At 38.9% G+C, this 7,987-nt stretch overlaps 1 long non-coding RNA gene across 1 annotated transcript; it reads left to right on the forward strand.

Annotated features, from left to right (window-relative positions):
• The first annotated feature begins 2,308 nt into the window (after positions 1-2,308).
• LOC115920602 lies at positions 2,309-4,976 on the forward strand. The gene is made up of 2 exons (XR_004062421.1): positions 2,309-2,447; positions 4,927-4,976. It is a non-coding gene; the product is annotated as an uncharacterized LOC115920602 (long non-coding RNA).
• The last annotated feature ends 3,011 nt before the right edge of the window (positions 4,977-7,987 follow it).

Raw genomic sequence — 7,987 nt, forward strand, 5'->3', positions numbered from 1 at the left:
TTCTAAAAAAATGGACTGTATTATAACATCAAATATTAAAGTTAATACAAAGCTTTATTCTAAAAAATGGACTGTATTATAACATCAAATATTAAAATTAATACAAAGCTTTATTTTAAAAATGGACTGTATTATAACATAAAATATCAAAGGTAATACAAAGCATGGGGTCCTGAATTTGGTTCAAATGAACATATTGGAATCATATGCGATTTTACAATATTCAATGATCGTTGTCGCGGTTGAAATCGAGTCTAAATTGATGAAATTGTAAATACTAAAGTCTTTATGTTGTATAGCTCTCTTTTATTTAATTAAGGAACTTTACATAACTATCTTGATCCAAGGAGACACGAACGAACGAACTTATCATTAAAATAGAATATTGTCAGATGAAAATGTACATTTCTACTGAAGACAGTTTTGGATAAAGGCTACCACTTCTGCATATATGTCTACACCACGGGAATTACTGGGCGAGTTGGGATTTATTGTTTGCTGAAGACGGGTTATATTGTGCTGACTTAGATTTTCTACTGATAATGTGGGTAAAGAAAAAGAAAATGTATGGGTGAAGTTTCTGTTGGGTTGAAAGTTGGCATGTGGTTGCAATGTATCCTGGCTTTGTGGATCCCTGCTGCGCTGGTCTCTAACCATGCTAAGAATCCAAGTTTGAAGTGGGGTGCGACCATGCAAGGAATCCATGTTATGGCTATTCCAAGCGTTAGCAAAAGTAGTTAAGTTTGTTTGTATACGATTTAAAAAAACATACCGTAGAGCAAATTCGTGTACTGCATTGCTTATATTCAATATATTATGATCCTCCATCACATGGAACAAATTATAGTAAACATGGAGGCAGCGGGAAAAAACATCTACCCACAGTCTTTCTATTCTCTGATTATGAACTGACCGACCGGCTATAACACTCCCTCTCCTCCGCCCTCTTCTCATGATCATAAAACGGGCTACCAGGCGATTTTCCCCACCATGGTCACATCTCAATCTACGAGGAGTACCAAATGTTGTGGTCCCACGTAGGAAAAACCCAAGAGTTGTATTAGCTCTGTTGTTGTCAGCAACATACAGGTGTGTAATCAGACGACTATATCCATCGATACATCCGCTGACAACTAGACTCCATCTGAGAGAAACAGATCGAAACAAAAGAATCGACTAACCAATCAGGTATATGGACAAAAAAGTTCTTTATGATTTAAAATTAATAAGAAAATTAAAATATCATAATTAACGTTTCTAAAAAAAAAAATGCTGCTCATGGCTTACATGAATGTTCATGGATTGTACATAATCCGTATTTTGCCCTATGGTTAAAGTACTGACCATGGACACCAATTCGATGACTGGTGATAAATAGAAACTTACTGTGTTTCACAATACAGCAAGTGAAAAGATGTTTGTTGCTCTATGTTTGTTTTTCCCCAGACATTAACACCAAAATTGTTTACCTTTTCCTTACCGAAATCCCTTTCTCTTATGAAAATTTATATTGCCTTTACAATTATTTTGATAGCAAAACAAAAAGGAAATATAATTTACCTCATCTAAAATAAGTGATCAGCAGATTTGTATTGAGAATTATCATGCAAATCATTAAATTGAGAGAGATGTGTTAGTGGCCATATACTTCATCAGTTGAATGGATCTCTATTATGTCCTATAGCAGCCACTGATGAAGAAACAGCTAGGGCCTCAAAAATTGGATATCAATATATAAATGTATAATAATTGGCAAATAATGCACTACTATAGTACTAATTTGTTTTAAATAAATCCTACTCTTTTCAACTAATTGTCCATTAAATGCTTTCATTATCTTACTTATCATGATTTTTATTATATAATCGCTTAATCCAGATTAATCAAATATTGGAAAAATTACTAACACACATTGTTTCAGCGAAACATGAAAATTATTTGTTTTTTCCAAGATTTTTGCAAGATACCGTATTGACCCTGACCTACTTCCAGGGTCATGTAAGTGTCGCACGCCGAGTAGCCAAGAAGCCTGTTTCAAATCGAGCAAAGCTAGTATTCTATGCCATCGAAACCGGGCTGACCAGATTAAACTTTAAAAAAGCAGAAACACGAAGTTGCAAACCATCCAGAGACTCCAAAAAAATTGCGTTTAATACTGATTAATTAATTATAACATTACAAATCTTTATCCTCAGTTTTCTTATTTATAACTGATTTTCATTATAAAATTAAAGATAGATCCATGGCGTATATATTAAATAATGAATGAACGCCATTAAACCTACAACAACAACAACAACAACATGTAAGTGTACGTTCATGCAGAGCACATTTTTCCACGGATGTGATCTGACATATCATTTCAGATGCTTATTTAGAGGCCAGAATTCCAGGTTTAGGAAAATGGCAACGGTATTTCAGAGTCGCTAGCAATTTCCGCAAAAGAAGTGAGTAAAGCTTGGATAAGATGTTATAAAGTGTATGATAATGAATTGGTGGAAATTAATGATTATTTGGTGTCACATTCGAGTATGAAGATGTGTTAGTAATGTGCATGCTAATGTGTATAGAAGTGTGCAGCGTAATGTGTACGTTTACATAATTGAAAGTACCCGGTATATACTGAGCCAACTTTGGCGACCGCTGCTTTCTCGACCACTAAGAGGTCAACGAACTTTCAGAAATCCATTGATATATATACAATAGACTGCGAAAAGTGCGCGCGAGGATTCATTCATTCGTTTATATTCATGTTATTAATGATAGCGCTGTTGCCTTAGTGATCACCGCCTTGGTGGTAAGCGGTCGCTAACTTCAAGGCTAACTTAAGGGGAACTTCACCCGCTTCCCACCTTACACCGACATTTCTGTTTCTTAGTTATTAACACCAGAAGATAGGGGAGATGGTGCACAAGAACCTTAGGTAAAGCTCTGGAACACTCTTCTCAAAATTTGTCAGATTGATTTTAAGTTTGGGATAATATCAGAATTTTCATGAAATGATCACCGCCTTGGTGGTTAGCGGTCGCGGGATAAGGGGAACTTCACCCCCCTCCCCACCTTACGCCGACATTTCTGTTTCTTAGTTATTAACACCAAAAGATAGGGGAGATGGTGCACAAGAATCCTATATAGGTCAAGCTCTGGAACACTCTTCTCAAAATTTGTCAGATTGATTTTAAGTTTGGGATAATATCAGAATTTTCATGAAATGATCACCGCCTTGGTGGTTAGCGGTTGCGGGATAAGGGGAACTTCACCCCCCTCCCCACCTTACGCCGACATTTCTGTTTCTTAGTTATTAACACCAAAAGATAGGGGAGATGGTGCACAAGAACCCTATATAGGTCAAGCTCTGGAACACTCTTCTCAAAATTTGTCAGATTGATTTTAAGTTTGGGATAATATTAGAATTTTCATGAAATGATCACCGCCTTGGTGGTTAGCGGTCGCGGGATAAGGGGAACTTCACCCCCCTCCCCACCTTACGCCGACATTTCTGTTTCTTAGTTATTAACACCAAAAGATAGGGGAGATGGTGCACAAGAACCCTATATAGGTCAAGCTCTGGAACACTCTTCTCCCCTATCTTCTGGTGTTAATAACTATAAGAAACAGAAATGTTGGCGTAAGGTAGGGAGGGGGTCGAAGTTCCCCCTACCCCTCGACCGCTAACCACTAAGGCGCTAACCCGCGACCACTAACCACCAAGGCGGTCGATATGATCATTTCCTAAAAATTCTGAAATTATCCCAAAATTTATATCAATCTGACAAATTTTAAAGAGAGTGTTCCAGAACTCGACACATACAGTATGGGGTTCTTGTGCACAATCTCCCCTATCTCCTGGTGTAAATAACTAAGAAACAGAAATGTCGGCGTAAGGTAGGGAGGGGGTTGAAGTTCCCCCTACCCCTCGACCGCTAACCACTAAGGCGCTAACCCGCGACCACTAACCACCAAGCGGTCGATATGATCATTTCCTAAGAATTCTGAAATTATCCCAAACTTTAAATCAATCTGACAAATTTTGGGAAGAGTGTTCCAGAGCTGGACATATATGGGGTTCTCATGCACTATCTCCCCTATCACCTGGTGTAAATAACTAAGAAAAAGGATTGTCAACGAAAAGTAGGGAGGATGGTAACTTTCTTCTAGTTGCGAGACGAAAGCCACAGCAGTATTTGTACAGTATCTTATACCTGCAGAAAAGTATACTGATGGGACTATTGTGCATAAACCGTACGCACTATTCTCTATCTAGGTTTTAACCACGTATATGGTCCACGAAAGTACACTGACCTTTTAGTGGTCGCGAACTAGCGGTCGCCAAATTCAGCTCAGCTGAAAGTATGTGCGGTATTTAATTAGTGTTTAATTCACACATTTATAAAGAGGGATTTTGTGCTTTTGAAATCACCTACTAACAATGACATTAGTCAGAGGTTGATTTAAGGTTGTTTTAGTTGACAAATATTGGTATTGACATATGAAATAAGTGTCGGATAAATCAAAGTTATGAAAGAAAAATACTGAATTACAGTCAGGTTTTTTGGAATTTATAATGAAAGTTCAATGAGTCTAAATAAGAAAGACAAGTTTGACATACTTTGAGTAAGATGGGATTTATTTATTAAGCCTATATTTAAAGGTAGTCTTGACTAGGAATTTATCTAGGCTGGGGACCTTGGTCACTTGGGTTTTTATGAAAGCAGTATTTCTGTCAAGATATGTTATTTTGACATAGAGATTAATGGGGTTTAGGCCTTTTAGAGAGTTTTTGGATATAGAGTCAAGACTTTTAATGAATGCTATTTAAGGCTTTTGATTATACATTACCGGATAAATGCATACTGATTTAGTTCAGTACATTTTATGTGTTATAGACATGTATACTGAGGATGCTTATTTTTATTCTACTTTCAGGTTGAATAAAATTGCTCAACTGGCATATCGTTGAGTTCATATACAACCAAGCGGAAACCTAGCCCTGTCTTCATTTTTGAGCGTACCACACATCAAAATCTTATCTTGATCCTGTCAATGCAGCTTTCTGAGCATAATTACCTGATTAAGGCATGATGTCCATCAATGTGCCAAAGTGAATTGGCACCAGGAACAGAGTATCTTCTCCTTTGTATGGTTGTACCCCATCTAATCGCTACACCACCTGGGTCGACTCGTCGTAAAGCGGACCTTATTCTCTCTCGAGCAACGAATATACCCCCTTGGCGAAGGAGAGACTGCATACTCCTCCATCCAGCATTCGGAAATCGATTATGATATTGCAATACTGAATTGTCTAAGTCAACGTCACTTATTTGCACGAATCTACTCCTCCTGAAATTTGCCTCCCCCAAACGGCGATTTAGTGTTCTTCGTGATGCGGGGTAAAACATTGTTGTCATATTGGATATTGTAAAACGGTTCTGGACAACAAAGCGAATCTGTTCTTGTGTAATGCTATAACGCGGAGCACCTCTACGACCTTCTGGCACTCGATTACATACTGTTACTTCCTGAGGGGCAGGCCGATGTGTGTTCAGGTTGGTGATAAGTGCTGTGACAGAGGCCATCACCCTCTGCATCCGTTCCCTGAGCCTATCGTAGGTTGCAAGACGCTCAACGTTTTGAAATACAGTGTTAAGTTCACGGATTGAAATGGCAACGTTCTCAGGCCCTGGGGCTTCATTTATTCGCCTCTGTACCATCATGACGATCATTTCACAACGGTACAGAAACTGGTGGATACTTGGTAGATTCGCCCTCTCCTCCCTATTGACAAGTGGCATTGCAGTGGCATCGTGAATAAAACAGAGCACCTGAAATGTGGAGAGAATAAAAGTTCAATAAAGTGTCCATATCAAATTTTGCTGTGCAATTGTTCATGCGTTATTCATGCTCTGAGGAGGCTCCCTAACAGTCTTCCCTACCTCCCCCCCCCCCCTTGGCTACCCCTAGCCATCCATAAAACATTGTTATGCCCTCCCCCTTCTCCTCCCTCGACACTAGTCCTATTCTCTGTTCATATTCAAATGAAACCCTAAAACCAATGAGGTAACATATAATCCTTTTTACCCCCTTTTCCAGCCCTACCCCCCCCCCCCTCCATTGACTACCCCTAGCCATTCATAAAACATTGTTATGCCCTCCCTCTCGACATTAGTCCCATTCTTAATTGAAACCCTAAAACCAAGGAGGTGACATTATTATACTCCTTTATTAAGTCCCCTTATCCAACCCTACTCGGCCCCCTTCCCTTGGCTACCCCTAGCTATCCATAAAACATTGTTATGCCCTCCCCTCTCGACACTAGTCCTATTCTCTGTTGATATTTAATTGAAACCCTAAAACCAAGGAGGTAACATATAATCCTTAAGTCCCCTTATCCAACCCTACCCCCGCCCCCCTTGGCTACCCTTAGCTATCCATAAAACATTGTTATGCCCTCCCCTCTCGACACTAGTCCTATTCTCTGTCCATATTTAATTGAAACCCTAAAACCAAGGAGGTAACATAATTATAATCCTTAAGTCCCCTTATCCAACCCTACCCCTCCCCCCTTGGCTACCCCTAGCCATCCATAAAACATTGTTATGCCCTCCCCTCTCGACACTAGTCCTATTCTCTGTCCATATTTAATTGAAACCCTAAAACCAAGGAGGTAACATAATTATACTCCTTTAAGTCCCCTTTTCCAACCCTAGCTACCCCCCCCCCCCCTTGGCTATCCATAAAACATGTTATGCCATCCCCCTTCTCCCCTTCCAGCACTAGTCCTATTCTCTGTTCATATTTAATTGAAACCCTAAAACGAAGGAGGTAACATTATTATACTCCTTTAAGTCCCCTTATCCAACCCTTTACCCCCCCCCCCCCGGCCCACCTTGGCTACCCCTAGCTATCCATAAAACATTGTTATGCCCTCCCCTCTCGACACTCGTCCTATTCTCTGTTCATATTTAATTGAAACCCTAAAACCAAGGAGGTAACATATACTCCTTTAAGTCCCCTTATGCAACCCTACCCCCGCCCCTCTTGGCTACCCCTAGCTATCCATAAAACATTGTTATGCCCTCCCCTCTCGACACTCGTCCTATTCTCTGTTCATATTTAATTGAAACCCTAAAACGAAGGAGGTAACATTATTATACTCCTTTAAGTCCCCTTTTCCAACCCTTTACCCCCCCCCCCCCTTGGCTACCCCTAGCTATCCATAAAACATTGTTATGCCATCCCCCTTCTCCTTTCCCAACACTAGTCCCATTCTCTGTTCTATTTAATTGAAACCCTAAAACCAAGAAAGTTTGATTGATTGATTGATTGATTTTCATTCGACAAGCTTCCAACATACAACAACATACAATAATAACAGATCCAAAAAAAGGTCAGCTTGAACAGGATAACCCACGAAAGCTCGAGAGCTTATTTCCAGTGGGGTCCCTTGCAGACATGTATACAATTAATAAGTTAAAATAGTAATATTTACAGACAGATAACAAAATTAAAAGAATTACTTATTACAGATAATAATAATAATAACAACATTAAACTGGCGATAGAAATGATAATAAGTACAAGAAGAAAAAGGAGAAGAACAAAAAGAGGAGGAGGAAGAAGAGGAAAATAATGATGAATTTGTAGAATTTCTATAACGTACGAAAACATAAGTATATACAACATGAAATAGTATGAACCGACAGAAGAATACAAATTTCAATCATATAACATGTCATTCACTTCTCTTCTCTGACTGTCAAGTATTAGGTATTCCTTTAATTTCCTCTTAAAATGAGCATAGTTTCCTTTTTCTTTTACACCATTGGGAAGGGAATTCCTATGTTTTATGGCATTGTAATAAAACGAATTTCCAATACTACCTACTCTTTCTGGTAAGTTAAAGTTGAATCGGCTATTTCTTGTATTATAATCTTGTACGTCAGTAACAAGATCGAAGTTGGATCGAATATAATGATTCGACCTAGTA

The sequence above is a fragment of the Strongylocentrotus purpuratus genome, unplaced genomic scaffold (genome assembly GCF_000002235.5).
Source record: "Strongylocentrotus purpuratus isolate Spur 01 unplaced genomic scaffold, Spur_5.0 spur5_scaffold_9, whole genome shotgun sequence".
NCBI lineage: Eukaryota > Metazoa > Echinodermata > Echinoidea > Camarodonta > Strongylocentrotidae > Strongylocentrotus > Strongylocentrotus purpuratus.